Source organism: Chinchilla lanigera, unplaced genomic scaffold (genome assembly GCF_000276665.1).
Source record: "Chinchilla lanigera isolate Chin_1 unplaced genomic scaffold, ChiLan1.0 scaffold00012, whole genome shotgun sequence".
Taxonomy (NCBI): Eukaryota; Metazoa; Chordata; class Mammalia; order Rodentia; family Chinchillidae; genus Chinchilla; species Chinchilla lanigera.
In genome coordinates, this window is record NW_004955413.1 from 21,127,147 (window position 1) to 21,148,809 (window position 21,663).

At 40.9% G+C, this 21,663-nt stretch overlaps 1 long non-coding RNA gene across 3 annotated transcripts in view; it reads left to right on the top strand.

Moving 5' to 3' along the window:
* LOC102005457 overlaps positions 1-20,612 on the top strand; it is a 34,685-nt gene extending 14,073 nt beyond the window's left edge. Inside the window, exons 1-4 of one of the 3 annotated variants that reach the window (XR_001232965.1) lie at positions 8,730-8,801; positions 13,999-14,153; positions 15,103-15,539; positions 19,107-20,612. This is a non-coding gene — a long non-coding RNA (uncharacterized LOC102005457). Of the gene's footprint in view, positions 1-8,729; positions 8,802-8,951; positions 9,014-13,998; positions 14,154-15,102; positions 15,540-19,106 lie in introns of those variants that run through there. The other 2 variants (XR_001232966.1, XR_001232964.1) reach the window with 2 other exon arrangements.
* Positions 20,613-21,663: the final 1,051 nt, after the last annotated feature.

A 21,663-nucleotide genomic window follows, 5' to 3' on the forward strand; every position in this document is an offset into this window, starting at 1 on the left:
CTGGCCTTGAACTCACTATGTAGCCCAGGCTGGCCTCGAATTCATGGCAATCCTCCTGCCTCAGCCTCCCAAATGCTGGGATTATAGGCATGTGCCACCACACCTGGTCTCATAGCAGATATTTTGGAATGTTATCATTTATTTATACTGTAAAGGAAACACTAATTATTTGAATAAACACAGGTGGTACCAAACAGCTAAGCAATATCTTCAAAGGGACAGTACTGTCTCATCTTGATACATTTGGTCATTACAAGTCCCTGTGTAATCTTACTAGAGTCTTATTTATTGAGTAATTATATGTCCCAGATAATCCATCGAGCACATCATACAGATGGTTTTATGTCATTGTCACTAAATAATCTTGATGGGATTGGCATTATTTCTCTTTCACAGATGGAGTATAGCAATCTCAGGATAAGTAAATTGCCCAAGACCTTAAGGCAGTAAAGGACTAAGATTTAAAGCCAGGCAGTCGGGCTGTGAATATAGCTCAGTGGTACAGTGCTCTCACGGCATGTGCAAGGTCCTGAGTTTGATTCTCAGTATCAAAAAAAAAAAAAAAGGCTCCAGGCAGTCTGCCTGTAGAGCTCATGTGATAAGTGAGTCTGTATAGCTGCTCATGTGACATTATGGGCAAGTTAGGTACAGGAGGGGTGCCTTGTGGACCTGCAAGTGGATTTTGCTTAATTTCCCATAATCAACTATACATTACAAATGGTTAAAAAACCTACCTGACATATGGGCGTGTGAAATTAATAGTTGTATGCTTGTGATATACCTTAAAACAATGACTTGTTGGGATCTCAACAAATACCAGAGTAATATCCATTCACTCAGCACGTGATTTGGAATGCAGAACTTGGCCATGATTTATAGAACTGACCCCCAAATCAAATGCTGGCTGTTCTATATGTCGCTCTTTAGATAACCGTACATTTCCTTTATGGTTACAATATTTATCTAGGGCCAGGGAAGGGATGAAACAACACAGCATCTGTCCATTAATATTTCTGGACTTCCTCAGAGTGCTTGCAAGTCCAAAAGTTGGTCCTGGTTTTCCCTTTCTACTGCATCCCCTGAAGTCTTGAACAAGTTCGTGAAACTCCTCTTATGAGGTCAGAATTGTGCCAGCAACACAGCCTGTAATTTGGTTCTGGTAGAAATGAAGCCCTGGGCCAGTGGTGACGAATCTATGGCCTGCATGCCACTGCTGGCCGTTTCTGTCACTGAAAACTCTAAAAGATTCACCATCACTGCTAGGCCATGGGGACATATTGAGAATGCTGCCCCCTTGCCCTCTGCCCGGAGCTTGCAATTCTCACTGCTACTTCCTTCTGGCTGAAGCTTGTCACAGGAGATGGGAGAGGAAGCTCACAGAGGAGTCCTTGGGCCCCATGAACTTGTGGCATCGTTTCCTGGCTTGATGCTACAGTGGACTGAGTCAGGACTCTGCTCTGGCTCTGGCATCTGCTCTCTCCCCTCCACAGACATTGCCTTTGGCTGCCCATGGAACCTGAAGTCAGCCTTTCTTCCGGATATTGGCTATATCAGAATGAACGAAGCGGGTCCTTACCTCCCGAGAGGCACTTGCCACCCCAATATGAGAAGCAAAGAGAATGAGTGATGCTTTCCAATATGAAGGACCACTTTTCGTGTCATACCTCTAAACTCCTGAGTGCAGACTTCCAGCATGGCTGGTTTGCGCTGGTTGAACTCCCTATCACTTCCCAAGTCATATGTAGGTGCAAGACCACATTAGTTACCTTTGTTCTTAAGGCGAGGTCTTGAAATATTCTCAGTCTCATTCCTGTTCTGACCTTTATTGGGCCATTTCAATTTAAAAGGTGCAGGAGATGTTTATGCTGCTAGATTGGATCACCTAGGAGAGATTCTCTGATATCCATGGCTGTTTATATCTGCATAATTCCTTGGAGTACATTCCCCTGAACCACACCCTTTTTGCACAAAACTATTGTCTTATTGAACAATACATGGTAAGTTAAGGCACATTTATTGTTTGTAAGGTCTTAAAAATAAGTTTTATGGAGATATGATTCTTATATGATAAAGGTCATCCACTTAAAGTGTGCAATTAGTTTGTAGTATGTTCCAAGGTTGTGTGGCCACCTCTACAATCAATTTTAGAATGTTTTCCATACTGAAAAAAGAAATCCCATAGCCTCTGGAGTAGTCACTCTCCGGTCTCTGCCTTCCACTCCCCCCTGCCCTAGCAACCACCTGTCTACCTCCGTCTCTACAGACTTGCCCATTCTTGACTTTTTTATGTCAGTGGAATTGTGTAATATGAGGTGTGATCAAAATATACTGTGGATGCTTAAATTTTAGAAAATTTATCACAGTAAAAGATACATTGCCATTAATTCCTCCTAAGATATCCACCCCTCACTTTGAGCACCTTCATCCCATATTCTTGCCCTTCACTGAAGCAGTTTCTGGAAGTCTTTTTTGGTGAGTAAAACATAAGAACAAAACCTCAATGTGCAGAACAAGTTTTATCCTACACGTTTTTAAAATGACCAAGGGCAAGAATTCAGCTAACTGAACAAAATTTCAGGTTTGTAAAGTTTAACTCTTTTTCCCAGGATGCTAAAACATAAATAAAATTAGTAGATACAAGTGCACAGATGGAGGTAGAGTCCTCCTTAATTCTCCTCTCCTGATAGATCCATATTTTAGCCCCAGCACACAAGACATCTGGTAACATAATGAAGCAATATGCAAATAGCTAGCATATGCGATCAATAAAGGAACAATAATATGGACACATGACAAAACGTTATGGAAGTTCAACCTCAAACACTACCGATGTCAAATTTCTAGTTGACCAGAGACAACTATAAAGGTGCAATGCTTTGGTTTGTTCCTTACTAGTCTGTGAGCCCAGCAGTGGAGTAAGTGCTTGTTTTGCAATTACACGTCCCTTTCTGTTTGTTGAGTGAATTTTTACAGAATCATGTGCTATATAGCTGGACAGTTTGGTGCAGTTTTGAGGACTATCACAAGGTTCTCAAAATGCATGGGGGTCTCATTTTCCTACCTCTGTCTTTGCACTAATCCAATTTTGTTTTTAGAAACATTGCACCTTAGACAAGTTTTTGGCGTGTGAAGATAGATCTTAGTGTTTAATGAAGTAAATACTTATTCCTTAAAATAAATAAGGTGAGGGGGAGTTCAGACAATTGGTGCATTTATTTTCCAGCCTGGAATTCTATTATGTGCATTTGTGTTGTTGTAGGGACTCACAGACCTTACCTATGCGTGACAGCTCATAAATCAGCACAGCACGCTTCTTTAGGACGTCTGTCATAAGCGCCTGGAAGTTTTACCGCTTTTCCTCTGTTTTTCTTGTTCTTTACCGCGATCGTGAACCCTGATTTATCAATTTCATTAGATTGAGAAACTCCTAATAGATTAACAAAGCAGGCTCCTAGGTGTGTCTGGGTGGGTCACAGAGGGGTGACCTTGGGTATCATATCCGGTCCCTGGCCCCTTTGGCTCTGGTACTCTTTCCTTGTTTTGCTTCCTGGCTGCCATCTTTGATCCTCCAAACCCTTCCACCATGCTGTCTCTGCCTTGGAGCAAACCGATCATGGACTGAAACAATGAACAAATTAAAGCTCTCTGCTGTTAAATTGTCAGTACTGGATACTGTATCTCAATGAAGAAAAGCCAGCTGAAATATTCAGTAAGGTCAGCTCTGGATTATTTCCATGGCCACAGGTATCTCAGCCTCACCCTGAGGAGGTTTTGGAGAGAAGCAGTTTCTTCCTCAGATTCTAATTAGGCAGATGGACCTTGGGTGATGTTACTGTGGAATGAATAAAAATGCTGTACAGTCTGCATTTTCATTCTGGGCACTGACAGAGAGGAGACCCTACATTGATCTGAGTAAAATGCAGAGAGCAAATCAGCCTGTTGAGTGTTATAGAACTGATTTTTTTGAGGTAAAAATGAACCATGTAGTCTTGTGTGTTGGTAAAGAATGGATGGACACAACGCGACACCTTACAGAGTGCATGCGAACGAAAAACTTGGGGTTGAAACAAGCTGTGTTTCCTCTAATTAAGGTTTTATGATTTGGGCATCTTGCATTCTGTCATATTTTAATTCAGTCTCATCTTGTTTCAAGCATGGTTTTCTGAAACGGTGCCTACAACAGGTTAAAGCACGAACTCGAAAGACTAATATTTTTCTTCTTTAAAAAAAAAATTCTCCCTTCATCATTCTGAGATCCCTTCAGTTGGGCTTCTGTGTGACATTTCCATTCAGAAATGTCTTGGAAATAAATGAAGACTTTACGGAATCACAATGGGCAAAATGCTGTGTCTGCTCCATCATTACTGGCTAATCTAGTACAATTACTGTCCCCATTTGTATTGTCACAAACTCAGACTTGCTGTGTGACCTACGCTAAGCCCTGATTTTTTTCTTTAATCAGACACATTCTTTGTGTTTCCTCAAGCATTATTCCTGTTTAAAGTTTGCAATCTGAAAGACTTCAAGCTGTCTCAAATTTTAAAGTAATAGTGGATTCCCTCCCGCCCCCTGGACCTTTTTTTAACCTTATATAGAGAAGTATTTACTATACACTGATGCACGCAAGGCTTACCCTCTATTTGATATGTAAAAACTATTTTAAAATTGGCTCTAGATGTGATGTCATTTACACGTTTCTCCTCAAAAGTACTATGTCTATTGGTTTGTGCTCCTACATTTGTAAACATTTCATAAAAATGAACTTCATATTTCTCATGATTGGAAATCTTAATACCTTGCACTGTACCTTTTTATATATCTACCTCATCACATGATAATTGGTAAATATAATGGTGATCCAAGGGTGGTCGGGGAACAAAATTATGTATGCATTTTTATGACCATCTAAGAAAGATTGAATTCTGTCTCTAATAACTTCAATATTTAGCTCATTTTATTTGTATGTAATTAATAGGGCTCAGAGCAACCAGATACCAGACTTGATTCCTGGCTTTATCTTCTCCCAGCTCTAACCTGGGGTGAGCTACTTATTCTCTCTTAGTCTCCTTTTCCTCATTTCTCTCATATTGATAATTATATCTGGCTCATACATTTTTCACGAGAATACAACAAGATGATAAATGTACATATCTGGCTCATAACGTACTCCATATATGTTGCCTGTTATTGTCGACAGCAGCAATTCCAACAATAACACTTTGGAAATATTTTTCTACATGAAACATATGTTGTCATCTTTATTTGCCAGATAATGGGATGCCTCATTACTTAATTACTATTGCTTTTGTATGCAGCTAATTTATGTAGATGAATGCATGCACACACATACGGCACCTGAGACTTCTAAGGGGAGGTTCTAGAATTAAGATCATCTTTATTTGGAGATGTATATATATATCCTTACTCCATCTTGTTCAGTGTAGGAAGAAACATGAGTATATAACTGTGCTATATGGCACACTGTCTCAAAGTTGGAGACAATTACAGCCAACTGAACACTGTCCTAACCCAGGGCACCCATGGTTTATGGCTCCCTCTTGATTGTGTCAGGGAGAGCTCAAGGCCGAGCTGACATTAGCTATGCAGAAGGAAGCACTCTGGAGAGAACAGAAATGGATTTGACTCTGGGGCAGCGCAGAGACACTGTGTTTTGCCTTTCTAACACATAGGTGTGACACTTCACACAAAGCCGGGCAGCAACGTCACATGACTGAATATTTAGACACCGAGCAGCCTATTCTAGCAAAAGCTGATGAAAATATCAGTGTCATACCTTCTGAAATATGGCACCCTCCCATCTTAGTCTTTACCAATTATGGGTTTATTTGCTGATTCTAAAAACCACTTTGATTTTTTTTCATTTCAAGTAGTTATATTTTCTTCCCAGGAATGACTATGACAATTTTGTTTCTTTGTCCTTCACTCTTTGTATATACCATTTACATATCCTTCAAGAAGAACTTATTGAAAAGTATCTTTTCAAAATGGAAGTCAAATGAAAAGACACACATCATTTTTGCACAAATCCTTATATATTTTTAATTTGGGAAGTCATCTACATCATTATAATTGATTCACTTATTATAAATATAGAAAGGGAGACCCTTAAGCCCCTGCAGTTGAAAATATATTTTACAAATGAGCATAAAGTCCAGTGCTTTGAGTACTAGCAGATTTTGGAAGGAGGCAGACAGCTTTTGATTTTTTAGATTCTTTTTAAAACCTGCAAAGGAACAGTCGTCACTGGGATTTGTGATGCATTCTGCATGAGGATTAATTTTGACTCTGGGAAAGTTTGTCAGGCCAAAATCACCCCTGGGATTTTGCTGTCTGAAGTCACTTGTTTGGCTCTGCTCAGTAGAAAATTCGAGAATGCTACTCATCAGCCAGCGTGAACAGAGGTTAAGAAGTTACTTGCTGTACCAATGACTTCCAGAATTTTTCAAGATACAGAAATTCTGCATGGCATTTCAGGCACTGGAATGGCAGAGCTTGGTGTGTTTTCAGGTGGGACTTAGAAATAAAGGGGCAAATATGTATTTTGAAAATATCCATAATTGTCCTATCCCTTAAGTGCTTTGTTAGTATTCTGAAGAGCTTTTTTCTTCTTTTTCTTCTTTTGGGAAAAATAATCTGCTACAATGCCACATAAGATCTTTTGATAAAATACCCAAGTACTTTTGATAAAATACCCAAGTGAGCAGGATATGATGGAGCATTCTTGTACTCCCAGGACTGTAAGAGGCTGAGGCAGGCTGGTCACAAGTCTAAGCCCAGCCCAGGCCACTAAGCAACTCAGCCAGACCTTGTCTCAAAATTTTAAAAAAATTTAAAAAGGGCTGGAGACATAATTCAATCTAAAGGCTCCAGTACAATCTCCTGAAAAAAAAGAAAGAAAGAAAGAAAGAAAGAAGCCATAAACTTTATTAAACCCTTTGGAAAATCTGGAGAAAGCAAGGAAAGTGAGGGAGATATTATTCATTCCAAAATATTAGTACTAGCATTATTTCCCTGTTTAGCTCTGCTCTTAATCTGTAAAAGAAATAGCCACCAACACTGCATTAGTTTTTCTGTTGCGGTCTTTCAGCACGGGTACTTGTTAAAGTCCTCAGCTGGGGTTTTCAGAAGCACTGTTTCATATAGTTTTCACTATGGCAACGGAAAAAGTCCCGTTTATTCATTCGACACATACTTATGAAATACTTAGTGTGCGTCAGGAACAGTTCAAAGTTCTTGTGATGCATCTGAACAAATAAACAAGGATAAACAAGCCTCTGCCTTCCTGGGGTGCTCACTGTAGCCCAGACAGAGACCCGAATTACCCACATGTGACAAGATCTGGCCTTCAGCATGCTTTGAGAACCCCTGTGGTCCAAAGACATCTATCACAAATTTCTTGTAACGAGGCTGCAAGATCTACCAAAATATTACACTCCGATGTGCACATCTAATCCAGTCCTCTCCATGTGCCCCTGTGTGGTAGGAAGTGAAAACGAAATGAAACTAGGTATTTTTTTCTCATCCAAGGCAATCATTTGTCTTTGCTATTAATTTAGACTGAAAAAGAGAGGACAGGTGCTGGGGAAACGTTTACTCAGTACTTTGTACCGTTCCTAACTCAGCGACAATAAACACAGCACACTTTTACTTCCAAGTGGCATTAGTAACATTTCTCTCCTCATTTTCTTAAGTCTGGACTGATTTGTAGCTTATGCCCATTCTCATGGTGCAAATACTTTCGCTGTGGCTGATTTCAAGCTACACGTGTGACATCGCTAAACGTGGAGATGAGCAACCGCTGCTCATTATATAATATTTCTGCCACACGATAGGTGGTCATAAGTAATTGTGGGATCACAGGTAACTGTAAAAATGTAGTAAAAGTAAAATAGTAGGATAAGCTTATTAGGAAGTTATTATCTTTGCTTTTAATATAATTTCTTTCATTGCAAATCTATGTAATTAAATTTTTAATAATGGCCATTTTTTAACAGTTGACTTGCTAAATATCTGAGTGTAACACTTGGTTCTCCCAAGTCTAGTGTCAACACTAATTATAAATGATCTATTTTCGTCAGTCCTGTGCTGTAATCTGACAGTGAACGTGTTGACTGTACCTCTAGTATGTGTTTTGAATCCATCTCTTCCCTACTGCCATGTCGATTCTCTTCCCCTCGCTCCATCTACCCCTCTGCAGTAGCCTCCAACCTGCTCCCCATCTCCATTCCCAGTATGTCTACAATCTATTTTCCATGCAGGAGCAGAGACTATTGATAACATATTCATTATATCATACCACTTCCCATCTTAAGCCCTTCAACATCTTCCCATTGCCCTTACTTTAGAAGAAAACCCAAGCTCTTACCCTGCCTAAGAAGGACCTACAGCATCCTTCACCCTTCACCTTGCCTATTTTTCCACTGTCACTCCATGGCACCACACTGGCCTTTCTCTTCCTAAAATATACCTATGTTGTAGCTACCTCAGGGCTGCTCTCCCCCAACAACATTCCACAGCTGACTCCTTCCTTTCCTTCAGGTGCCAGCTGGAATATCATCTCCCCAGAGAAGTCTTCCCTGACTCTCTTCTATAGTAGAGTCCCCATTCTCTGTCACATTCTCTTGCTCCCATGAACTAGGACGAATTACTTAGCCTCTATATACCTCAGTTTTCTCACTAAATGGAAGTAACTATAATACTTTCCTCAGAGGGTTATGAGGATCCAGTGAGTGAATGTATGGAAAGAGCTTTGCTGTGGGCTGAATCGTATTAAGCACTATGTAAGTTTAGCTGCTAATATCACTATCATCATTATTCTAAAGTATTACTATCATTTTCACTATTATTATTGAAGTACTCAAAGTATTTGCCACTTTCTAAAAGTATTTTATCTGTTTGATTCTTTTTCTGTCTCTCTTCTCTGGAATTTGAGCTCCATTAGAGCAGAAACCTTGAACTGCTTATCCATCGCTAGAACAGTGCTGACCACATAGTAAGTACTCACAGTTTTTTAAACGAATGTGTATAGGTGAATAAACAGAAGAACTAGTAGTGAGAGCATTCTGAGTGCTGGCTTATTTTGGGAAAATATTACCAAAGAGGCTTGTGGTCAGTATGTTTGTGAAGGCACAGCTGTCAGTGTAGGCTGGGAAGCTCCTGAACTCTTGCCCCAGGGCAGCAAGGATGTCTGTGAATTCTGGATACTGGTCTTTCTAAGGTCCTACTGGTCCTTCCAGCAGTTGAAGCACAGTGGTCTCAATTATCAGAACAATGAGTCTAAGCTGAGCTCCAGCAAAGTCTAAACTGAGAAAACTGATCGCTTGTGTCCCTAGTGAAGGATGAACCCATTGCAGAAGAAGTATGAGCTTAGGATTCTTGAAGCAACCTGAGAGTGGGGAACCCAGGACCTCAGGACACCTTGGCTCCTTGATGAGAAGTCTCAACGATGGATACTTTTGGTAGAAGAATGTGGAGTGGCCCCAAGAAGGCTTCCAGACTTTGCTCTTTTGATGGCTATGTTAAGAGCAGATTCATGATAAAATCTCATTTTGAGCTCACTTACCTGAACCTGAGCATTCCAGAAGGTGCTATGAAAAGGCCCCTTTGCCTATTTTTTCATTTTTCATTTCTATCCCTGAGATGTCAAAGGATTGAAGGGTTCATGAAGATTTTATGCAACTTGGCTTGTGTTGATCTGGGAAATCAGGCTGTGTCTTTGCTCTGCAGAGAGCCTTTTGAGGACAGGCTGTATGTGTTCTTTACTGCTGCATATTGAGGATCTCAATGGGCCTGCCACTGGATGCTAACCTACAGATGAAAGACAGAATTTCTGTATGCTTAGAACAATATCAAGTTAGATTGTGGTACCTCAAATTTTAGAAAACAGGCCTTTGTGCTGCTCAGAGGTGCACAAAACAAGTTCTCCCTGCCTTCTCCACAGAGGTACTGAGTGGAAAGAGGGCAGCTTTAGGATCAGGCAGATGTGACTTCAACCCCAGCACTAGTTAAATGCCCTTGAGGAATGGCTACATTACCTGGAAGAAGTTACTTAACCTCTCTGAGTTTTCTATTCTGTTACATGGGAATAAAAATGGTACCCATGAAAATTAACTGAGAAAGACTATACCAACATTTTGGCTCAGAACCTAGTACCTAATATGTGTTCAATTATTGGGAGTTATTGGTATGAATTTGGTGTTTTCTGTTTTCATACAGACAAACAGAATACGGGGCTGAGTTCTCCAGAGCAGAGTAGAACTGGGTCCAATAAACTTAGGTCCAATAAACTGGGTCCACAGCAGTCCCCAGGCCAGAATTTACTGGTCTAGATTGATTGGGGAAAGGTGAATTGGTGGGTGAAGGAATGAATGTTAAAGAGGAAACAATTATCAACATGGAAGGAAGACCACAGATGGAAGGACAGGAGCATGTATCTCAACATAGAAGGGGACGTATTGTATTCTGTGTGGAGGAAAACAAATAAAGACCAACACAGAGAAATAATGAACTCTTCAAAAATAGAAAAATGACCTGAGTTCTGTCCTGAAATGGCTATCACACACATAAAGACCTCAAAAGAAACAAAAAAAAAGTAACATTTAAGACAGTGTCCCCTGGCACCTCAGTGATAGAATGATGACCCCTCAATGGTTTTGAAATATGTGTGTAGGCGAGAGAGTAATTTGGCAGAAAGGGCAACAGTTAATCTGAAAGGGGAAATTTGAGGTTAGAAGAACATGAAGGATCACTGATGATGAATGCAGAGGAAAGAACAAGATTTAATAATGAACCAGGTAGACAGAGCCAACATTAATTACCAATGAGTACACAAAAAAGCCCACTGGGCCAAACGTTTTGTGTATCATTACACTGACTGTCACAACCACCTACAAGGGGAGCCCTTTTGGTAGACCCACTTAGCAGAGCAAGTCAAGGCTTATACCACCGTGACAGCTGGGTGGCGGAGAACTGGGCTCTGAACCTGGGCTCCCTGAGACAAGGCACGAGCCTTATGCCTAGTTACTCAGCTAAGATGCCCAAGGGACAGAGGGAAAATGAAGGACAGGAGGGAAAAAAACAACTTCAATGTTAAAGCCTCTTAGAAGGAAACTCAGACATAGTAAAGAATAAAAAGAAGAAAATATCCATAAAGGAGTAGGGAAATCAATAAGTATTGATCACCTGGTATGATTCAGATGCACGTATGTAATCTCCTTTAATCACAAGAACCCCGAGAAGTAGATATGATTTCCGTTTACACAGATGAGGAGATACGAGTTCAAAGAAGTCACCGTTAATCACAACCTTGTAAATACCAGAGCCAGGATTAGAACCGCCGCCTGCAGCATTAGAAAGCCCACAGTATTTCCATTTGCACAGCTGCCTTGGGAAAGGAAATGCTCTGACTGGGTGTGAGAGAGCAGAAATGGCATCTCCTTCGAATGGTAGGGTCAAAATGCAAATAAAGCATGACTAGAAAGACAAAAAAGGGAAATGAGAAAGGGAGGACCGCAGAATGATAATGAGGCCCACACCACCTGTTTTTCCTTTGGCCAAAGAGGTCCCTTGTCAAGGGTCTGAGTGAAAAACAAAGTGACCAAGTGGAACAGAAAGGCCAACAGAGACCCTCGTGTGGGTCACAACATGGAGCACTCTCCGAGGGTGAGGCATGTGGGAGAGCCTTGGGAGAAACTCCAAAGGGCAATAAGAAAGACCCCAGACCGCTGGTGCGCTGCTGACTACAACAGAAGTTTCACAGAAAACAAGTTTTTAAAAAGATACGCTACGGAGAGGCGCTCAGGTGGACACACTTTCTCAAGACGGTTGGCAGGAAGTACGGTTACTATGCAGGACTCAACATCGCTGGGTATGAAAAACAGCCCTGCGCAGCTTGGAGGGTGAATTTTATTATCGCCACTTTGCATGGGAGGAAACTGTGGCCTGTAGAGTTGGAGAACTTGCCTGGGGTCCCCAAGTTTTAGAATCCAGGTGTCTGACTCTAAGTCTTGCATGCTTCGTAGTGCTCCCTCTTCTTTTTAAATGAAATACACTCCCAGTGGCAAATTTAGGGTATCTCACAGTGGGAGACAAATTTTGGAGAAAGGTTCCTTACCGTCTTTTAGGGAGGTAGCTCTTTTTAAGCATTCTGGTTTGTAATAAAAGCAGCTCTACTGTCTAGATGAAAACGCCATTCAGCTCAGCCTTGTTAGTGCTGTCTTGGATGACTGGAGTGGTTTCTGAGGCAGATTCATACCGAACTTTAACCATATGTTGTCTAATAATTAACAAAGGTGCTTCCTGACTTCACCAAGTGATTGCAGAGTTTTACTTCAAGTCCTTTTGTTTAGCTGTCCAGGATACGATGATCGGTGGAAGGCAATTCTCTGATGGCAGGCTCAGGATCATTCATAAAATAAACTGATTGCTGGGAAATATATTCTCACTCCCAGACTCTGGAGTCTGTTTCACACTTAAGAACTTCTGAGTAAAATGGAGCAAGTTTGGCTCACTCTGAATCATCATCATGCCCACAAAAATTCACAATGGATACACTCACTAGAATCAGTGACACACTGACACTCTGGAACTGCTCAGGTGACTAATTTTGCTGCTTCCTTTAAGAAAATCTGGGAGAATACCCCTACGCATCTGGATTCTTGTATTAGGATGAGTAGAAGATAGTAGAACTCATGGTCAAGGTGACTTTGAAGTCACCATAGAATGTCTCTGTGCTTTTCATGGCCATATTGTATAGCTCTGCTTTATTCCGCTGGGTTAAGATAAAAATATCCCAATTATTGAGAAGATTTAAGTGGCTTAGAGGCAGCATGGCAATCTCAAACCATAGAACGAAAATCAATGCCTTGACCAGTATCCAGGCTTTTCCTGGAGATATCAGCTATTCCCTGAGTCCACATGGGCAATGTGTTCCTTTTTCCTATTTTCATATATTTTATTCAGGATTTAAAGTATTTTCTATCAGAAAAAGAAAAACCCTCACAGAGCCAATTATCTACTTTCTAATCTGTGGTAAAGTCATCTTGAAAAAGGCAACTGCTTTGTCTTTTTTCTTTGCTTAATAGCTTAAATCCAAAGCAACTAGGGATGGCGACTGGGCTTTGTCTTAGCAGCCATGAAACATGCTTATTCTAATATAAGATATTAAAACCATACATAGGATGCTAATCAGCATAACTCAGTTTTCTTCCCTATTCAGAATTGCTGTCACCTTGGTCCCTTTATTACCGCTACAGCTCTGCTCCTGGTCACACTAGAATGTGAAACGTTAGTTCTGTGCATCTTTCAGCAATTCCTCCCTCCAGTGGATCACCTTTCTTAGCCTCTCTTCCTTCCATCCCCACTTCCTTCCTCTCCTTTCTTTTTAAAATGCTTCCACACCTGTAAGGCCTTCTTTCGTGATTCTCCTTCCCATGATTTGCCCATGTAAGAGCCGACTCGGCCCAAGCTCTGTAACAGACACATGACCTCTGGCCACAACTGACGTCCCCTCATATGGCCCAGTTATGATCCATGATCAGGAAGCCCCAGGCTCGGAGGGACAGGGGCTCCCAACCACCCACATCTCAGGGTCTGAAGGAAGTCAAACCAGACTACAGCAGGTCTCTTTATAACCAGAAGAGCCTGAAGGGCCCCAGCTGGGGTGCTGAACGTGGGCTATTGCACAAACACAGTTCCGGCAGCTGGCTACTGACTTTTGGGGTATAGGATGCTCCAGTTTTCCCACTGTTTACTGTGGCCTCTTTGGAAGCAGGTGTCGTCAGCGAGCACTGTTGCAAGATTTGGGGGAGGGACACTGATTATCCTGTCTGATCAGGAGAATCCATTATGTCGTTGAGCTTAAAGGCCCAGGGGAATGTATCTGGGGTCAGGAGAGCAATCACTGTAAGCGACCAGCAAGGACAGCCTGTCAGGAACCTCTGCTAAATTGCCTATAATTATGACTCTGTCCCATGGCAGGAACCTGGCTCCACTCAGTTCCGTCCACACTGGATGGGGGACAGAAGTGTGGCCACCTGGAACGCACAGCCAGGCCATGGGATGCGACTAGATGATGGAGCCTGGAGGCCTCACGCTGCTGGGACACGCCCTGGGGCGGGAAGGGGTCTTCAAAGGTGAGAGGCCCCAAGACTAACTCTGTCCAATGAACCGATGTGGTCACTAAGCAGGAGTTTCAGTGATACTGTAGAAACATGCGGTGGTAAAAATGGCTCAACAGAGACAGAGAGGGCAGAAGCCTAGGCAACGTACCAGGGTAAATATCAGCCACCGGAGGATTGTCAAGTGTCCCTGGTGTTGTGTGTACTCAGGTAGGGTCCATGGGCAGGTGGCCCTGTGGAGGGGAATTCCCAGCTGAGCCATCCTGAGATCTTTCTGGATGGTGACAGTAGCTGTTCCAGGGTAGCTCGTTTCCAATGTAGGATCCACTCTGCACCCATTCCTGAGCATGGTCATGTTTACAAATACAGAGAGGGCTGGTGTGTGGATGCAGATACGTACTTTATCCTTGAACAGTTTTCTCCAGAGGACAGAACCCCAAAGGGTGGTAGGATTTAAGAGGTAGACGCTGTCTTGATGAACAAACAAACAAACCAGAATGTACCTCTGAAAGGGTCTGGGCCATAAAAGAGGTCAGTTGTGCATCATCCCTTGATGAGGGTTTGTAGATGATTTTGCAGATCTGGGATTTTGCAGAACCTTTTCCCTGTAACACTAAGGGTGAGACTGGGAAACCTTGATATAGAGGCCTGGGTACAGCAGGGATGGGAAGCTGTACCTGCATGTTTCCCTGATGGATCAGGCACTGCAATGATAGTTTGGGCTGCAGGGAGGACAGGGAGTTCCATTTCAAGAGAAGCTGACTGCATAGGACATGTCTTGGACTGTCCATAATATTCAATATCTGATCAAGAGAAAGAAAATGAAAAAATACTCCTAGGTACAAAAATTGACACTTGTTTTATATCCCCCCCATTTACCCCTGCCCCCACCCCCGTGATCTTTTACTTTCAAATGAACTTCCAATTTATTTTTAAGGTCAATTTACCTTTTTTTTTTTGGCAGGCCCAAGTAATCACTGTAATCTTGACACAAAAATAACATTGGTGTATTAGATGGCAAGAGAAATCACTCCACTATTCTACAGGAACTGTCAGCACAAACTACCTGGACATCAAGTCCTACCAGTCACTTCAAGAAATTATGCAAGCTTCAGCATTCAATCCAGACAATCTGCACATGCAATGGTTTATTTGCTTCCCTGATGAAAAAGGGAGTGTGTGAATTTTTCCTTTGTCGGTAAAACTTATCTAGGGTATGTTTGAGTCACTTTTCTTCCCTATTCAGAATTGCTGTCACCTTGGTCTTCCTTATTTATTACCTCTACAGCTCTGCTCCGGTCAGAGTCACTCTCACTTCTCACCTGATTGCAAGAGCCCAAGGAAGATCTCCTCCTCCTCAGCATGTTCCTAACACAGCAATCTGAGCACCTTCAAGTCAAGGTTGTATCCTGCTTCTCTTCTGCTTCAACCCTAGCAGCGCTCCCCTTTCGCTGACAATAAAATCCAAAGTATTGACTGACATCTACACAGCACTCCACAACATGTTTCCACCCCTCGCTCCTTTAAATGCGCCTTGGTTTGTCCACTGTCACCGAATTCCAGCCGTAGGGCCTCTCTGCTGTTCTTTGAGCACACTGAGTGACTTGGTGCTTGAGGGCCTTGGCTTCAGCTCTTCTTTATACCTGAAGCGGTCTTCTCAGTGCACTTCTGGGCTCACTGCACCCTTCATTCAATCCCATTCCAGTCTTTGTCCTCAGGGAGGTCTGCCTGGACCATTCTAACTCTGCATCTTGGCACTGACCCCTACACACTTGGTCCCTCTGACCCTGCTCTAATATTTTCTTTCTCATCACTTATCTCATAGTATACTTTGTGATTTACTTATTACCTTTGTCACTTGTCAGTAGCCTCTCTCTCATTGAATATGAACTATCCAATGTCAGGGATCTCTGTTGTCAGTGCCTTGAACAGTACCTGACGCATGGCAGGCTCCCAGCCCATATTGTTGGATGCATGAGTGAACAGTGAATGTTTTTGATATTGTATTCCCTTATGCGCATCCATTGTGTGACATACCATTGGCCAGTCCTTTCAGTTACCTCCGTTGTACTTTGGGTACAGCTATCTCATTTGATCATTTTGTATGTAAATGATATCAAGAGCTCCTCTTTTGGTTTGGATTTGAAAAAAAAATCATCACTATATTCACCCTTGTAGTGATGCTCTTTGCTTTTTGTAATGTATGCAGCTGAATAGGGCTTCAAGGAAATCTTCCAGCCAGATCTTGCTTTTAGCCCGGGAAGGTGCCAGCTTACCAGTGTGTTTCTATTTTATCCTGTATCTAACATGGTGCAAGTTCCTCCTGCTGTTAGACTTGTGGCTCTCTTGCTTTAACTTAAGGTTTAACTGAGCTTTTTCATTCTCTGTAGATATGGATACTAGTAACTAGATGCTTCTCTCCTACAAATCCTTTGTGTAGCTGAGGATAGTAAAGCTAACCTTCAGCATTTCTAGTCTACAGATGAAACTGCCCCAATATCATAAATTTTCTCCAGTAGACATAATTTTTTTTGGTAAAACATATTATTTTAGTCAATAAATACCAAAAGGTAGCACAGATATGTGTCACAACCACTTGATGGATGCAAAAATTCACTAAACCTCCAATTGAAGATGGTGAGCAATGGTTGCTTTTATGAAGAAATCATAGTATAATTTGGTTTAATGTTCTGCTTGGCTAAAACAGCAAACTGTTCATGAGAGAAGGAGAAATTCCATTAAGATAGAACTTCAAATGATCTGAAAGCTTAAAAAGATAAGTTCATATGTAGCCTGAAAAAATAGATATACAGAATAACACCCAAAAGAAGCTGATAAATTGGTAAGAGGATGTTTATCTAGAGAGGGTAGAAGAAGAAGATTATGTAGAATCAAACATTGTGTGCTTCAAGGCGTGTGTGTGTGTGTGTGTGTGTGTGTGTGTGTGTGTGTGTGTGTCTGTCTGTCTGGTGTCTGCTATCCAAGGGAACAAGAAAGTCCAGGTCTTGGGACCTTGGAATTTTGCATGCAAATTAGGTTGCAGTATCACAGCATGAAGAAACTGAAAGTGGTCTTGTCTTGAGAGGGAACAGGCTTAGACCTGAATGGACTGAGAGTTAAGGGGCAGTGGTGCTAGAGTGTGGGTCAGAAAGTCTTGGTTCCCAGAGAGGTGGTATGAGGAGGTGTTGGAACCTTGGATAGGTGAGTCCTTGAGGAAGACTCTTGATCATTGGGGATGTGACCTTGAAGGGGATTGTGAGAACCCCAGTCCCCTCCTTTTTCTCTCTCTTTTGCTGCATAGCCATGTGATGAGCTTTTGCTCCATCACACAATTTTGTCATGAAGTCTCACCACAGACTCAACATTGGGGCCAACAAATCAAGAGTTGGAGTCACCAAAACTGTGGGCCAGAACAAACTATTTCTCTGTGTAAGCTGATTTTCTCAGATATTTTGATACAGTGATGGAAAGTTGGCTGACATAGATATGGAGTTAGACCCCGAAGGCAATTAATACCTTTCCTATAATAAATTATAATTAATTATTAAGATAATTTGAAAAATCTTCGAAGTCCTTAGAAATAGAATAGGGAGAATTGGGTGGATACCTAGCATAAGAATAAGTGAGAAAAAGCTTTCCATTTATCTTAGTTAATTTGTGTTAGTGTAATAGAAAACTGGAGACCAGGTAATTTATAAAGCACAGAAATTCATTTCTCACAGTTTTGGGGACTGAGGAGTCCAAAATCAAGACCCTGACATATGGCGGAGTCTCCTTGCTGTACCCTCACATGCTAGGGACAGAAAGGCAACACAAGTGGAGAAGTAAGCCAGCTAGCTAAAAGAATGCTGCAGGGAGCCTCTTGTAAAAGGGCCTTACTCGCATTAATGGTGGCGCAGTCTTTGTGGCCTATTCACCTCCTAAAAGCCACTCCCTACTATCATATTAGCAATACCTGAATTTTGGATGCTGCTTTTTCTTTGGGAACAAAAGCACTCAAACTATAGCGCTATTTATAGTGGTAAAGTTTGAAAATCAGTGGGAACCTCTGTTACCTAGAGGTTTAGAGTTCTTTAAATATAGATCCATTTCACATATTTTACATTGATGAATCAACAACACTGTGCCTTATACCCAACAGTACAAGTATCATTGAACCAAATATTATTGAACACTTAGACTATCAGTGTGAACAAAAACAGACCCTGTTTCAAAAAAATGAAGCTTAATGCTTCATTTTTAAAAAATATTTAAAATATTTAAAAAGTATTTTTATTTTAAAAAACTAATTTTTTTGGAAAAATGGTGAACTTCTCATTGGAATACGAACAGGAGGTGTACTTTCTTCAAACCTTAAAATTAAGAAATAATTTAGAAAATCTCTAGCAGATGGTATTAAGCTACCCGCAAATCTTGAGTTTAAAATTCCATCTATTGGGATCTAGAAAAAGGATTTTCTTCTTTGGAAGGAATTCACTGCCTTCCTTGGTCTGACAGGAGTCTGTAGTCTTCAGAGTGGCTAGTAAACCTATCCTCCCTGGATTCTGAGACTAGAAACGTAAAGCTGATATCTGAATGCACCATGCCACTGCTTTGTTATATGTGTCCTAATTAAATATTTTTGATTTTTGTACTTATGGCCTGAAGCAATTTAATCATCCAGGACACAGTTTAATAAATTGGAAAAAACGAGTGGGACTAATTGCCATTGTGCTTCATACAGTGGCATGCAACCAGGAGATGTTTAATAAATATTAATTTATGATCCCAACAGCCCTAGAGGCAGGGAACATGGAATTTCAAGTTAGTTTTCCTATTCTCTGAGTCACGATAGGTTCAGAGAAAAGGCACTTTTATACTTCAGTTTTGCAATCTACAAAAGGAAATAGTTCTTGGTCGTCATTATCAACCTAGGATACAGAAAAAAATGTAGATGGATTAACTTAATAATTGTCTTTGTGTTTGAAGGTGGCAGCTGGCCAGGTGTTCTCAGGCACAAATGAAGAATTTAGAATGAAACGCGTTGGACTGGAAATGCTCAGAGTAGGTGATGAAATCCAGGAAAGCCCCTTCTGGATAGCTTTGAACTGCGGCTTTTGTTCCTTCAGATGGACTCAGCAGAGGGGGACCCAATGACCTCTCCTACAGACTAGTCGTTCTTGTCATGGATTTTAAAGAACATGGCTACTGGTCAAAGGTGATGAAGTGAAAGGGTAATTCTTTTGCCTACTCCCTTAATCATTTTCTGGTCTAGTGATAAAAAAATGAAACAAAACAAAAAAAAACCAACTATTTAAATGCCCAAACTGAGAAACTAACAACCAAAAAACAGGGTTGGAGGACACCATCAACATTCTCAGCAAGGAACTCACTGACTGTATATCAAGAGCCACAGATAGCTCATAACCTTTGACTCAGTGATCTTTAGACTCCTAGACTCTGAAGCAAGGCCCAGCACTCTACAGGCCTTAGGCTTGCTGCTTAATTTTGTACATCTTGTGCACTAAGGATGGCTTTTACATTCTTCAGTGGTTGAAACAAAATGTAAAAAACAATAGCATTTCATGACACATTGAAAACTAAATAAATTCAAATTTCACTGCACATACATAAGTGTTTTTGAATTTAGGTAAATCATATGTCCTCCAAAGCCAAAGACATTTAGTAGCTGTCCCTTTATAGGAAAAGGTTGCTGACCCTTGATCTATCCATAAGAAGTAGTCCCCAAAATGGAGAAGAAATGATATGGAGGAAGCTTATGCTGTGTGATTTACAATAGAAAAATTAGAAAAATGTGATTGTTCCCTCGGGGATATAGATATTAAGTAGACTGTGGTACATCCACTCAATGGAACTTTTAAAAACCACTACAATTGAAGGTGTTGATTATCTCATATTGAAAAATAAAATGGCTGTGTTAATAAAGGTAGAAAACGTAAAAGCCGAAACTTGGGTAACTAAGTGATTACGGCCTTTAGTTAGCCAAGTCCTTCATTATCCAACAGTTATCCGGTTATCCAGTTTCAATGGAAACTAGGTTATTAAGGCACATAACTTACATGTGAGAGAAAACGACTTAAAAAGTATTCATAGTAACTGGGTAGCAGTGATCAATTTTGTTGATTTTTTTCCTCATCTCTATTTTTATTTTTTCCCTGTAAAAATGTTCATGTTACATATTAAAAGCCTTAATGAAAAGATGGGAAAAAAATATTAGTGGCTATGAAAGGACAGCAGAAAGCTCTCTTCAAGACAGAGACTGCTTGGCAGGGCTTAGCAGGGAGTCCCTGACATCAGGGACAGTAGCTCGTTCTGCTCCAGCAATTTCTGTCTTTATCTTCTTCACTGTGGATCTTTTCAGAAAACAGAAGAGTGGGCTGCTTTTCAAAACCATCTGTTTCCTTTCCCCACCAACCCAGAGAGCCAGCAGGCATGAAAGACTTTCCCTTCATTTAATAAATATAAATGAATTTATTTACCAACAACTGTATCATCTGAGAAACAGCAGCTCTCTCTTGAAGAAATTGAAATGGTCCTTCATGATAATGCAGGAACCCACATGTGAACCCACACGTTCAAGTGGAATTTTTCTGAAGTAAGTTGGTTGTAGAACCAGGATACAGAACACCCTGCATCCCACCCCCCAAGTCAGGAAAATGCCATCCACTATGCTACATTGCAGTCTTTAAAATAAAAGGGTCATAATCCAGAAATGGGCATGTGAGATGAATACACACTTCTCAGATGAAGAAATACAAATGGCAAATAAATTATATGAAAAAATGTTCAACTTTATTGGTCATTCGAGAAAGGCAAATTAAAACACTGAGATTACATCTCACCTCAGAAAGAATGGCTATCATCAAGAAGTCAACCAATAACAAATGCTAGAGGGGCTGCAGGGAAAAAGGAACCCTTCTCCACTGCTGGTAGGAGTGTAGACTGGTGCAACCACTGTGGAAATCAGTGTGAAGATTCCTCAAAACAGTAAGATTAGAGGTCCCATTCGACCCAGCTATTCCCTGTCTGGGTATTTTTCCAGAAGAATTGAAAACATCATACCACAGCGATATATGTGCACCCATGCCTATAGCAGCACAATTTGTCGTAGCTAAATCTTGGAAACAACCCAAATGGCCCATCAATTTAGGAATGGATAAAAAAGATATGATATTTTTATACAATGGAGTATTGCTCAGCTATAAAGAAAGATAAACTCAAGCCCTTTGTAGGTAAATGGATGCAACTAGAGACCATACTCATAAGTGAAATAAATCAGACCTACATGTATAAACATTGTATCATCTCCCTAGTGTAAGAAACTGAAAGAGTAAATAAAATCTGGAAGATACAATAGAGATTGTGAAAGGAATAGAAACTGCTGAAAAGGAGAGAACAACTGGGATGAGGGAAAAGAGAAAGAAAGAAAGAAGGAAGGGAAAAATATATAAATATACACAAGACAGTTAAGATAATTGTACTACTAATTTCTATTGGTTAACTGAAAAGAATAGTTAATGCTTAA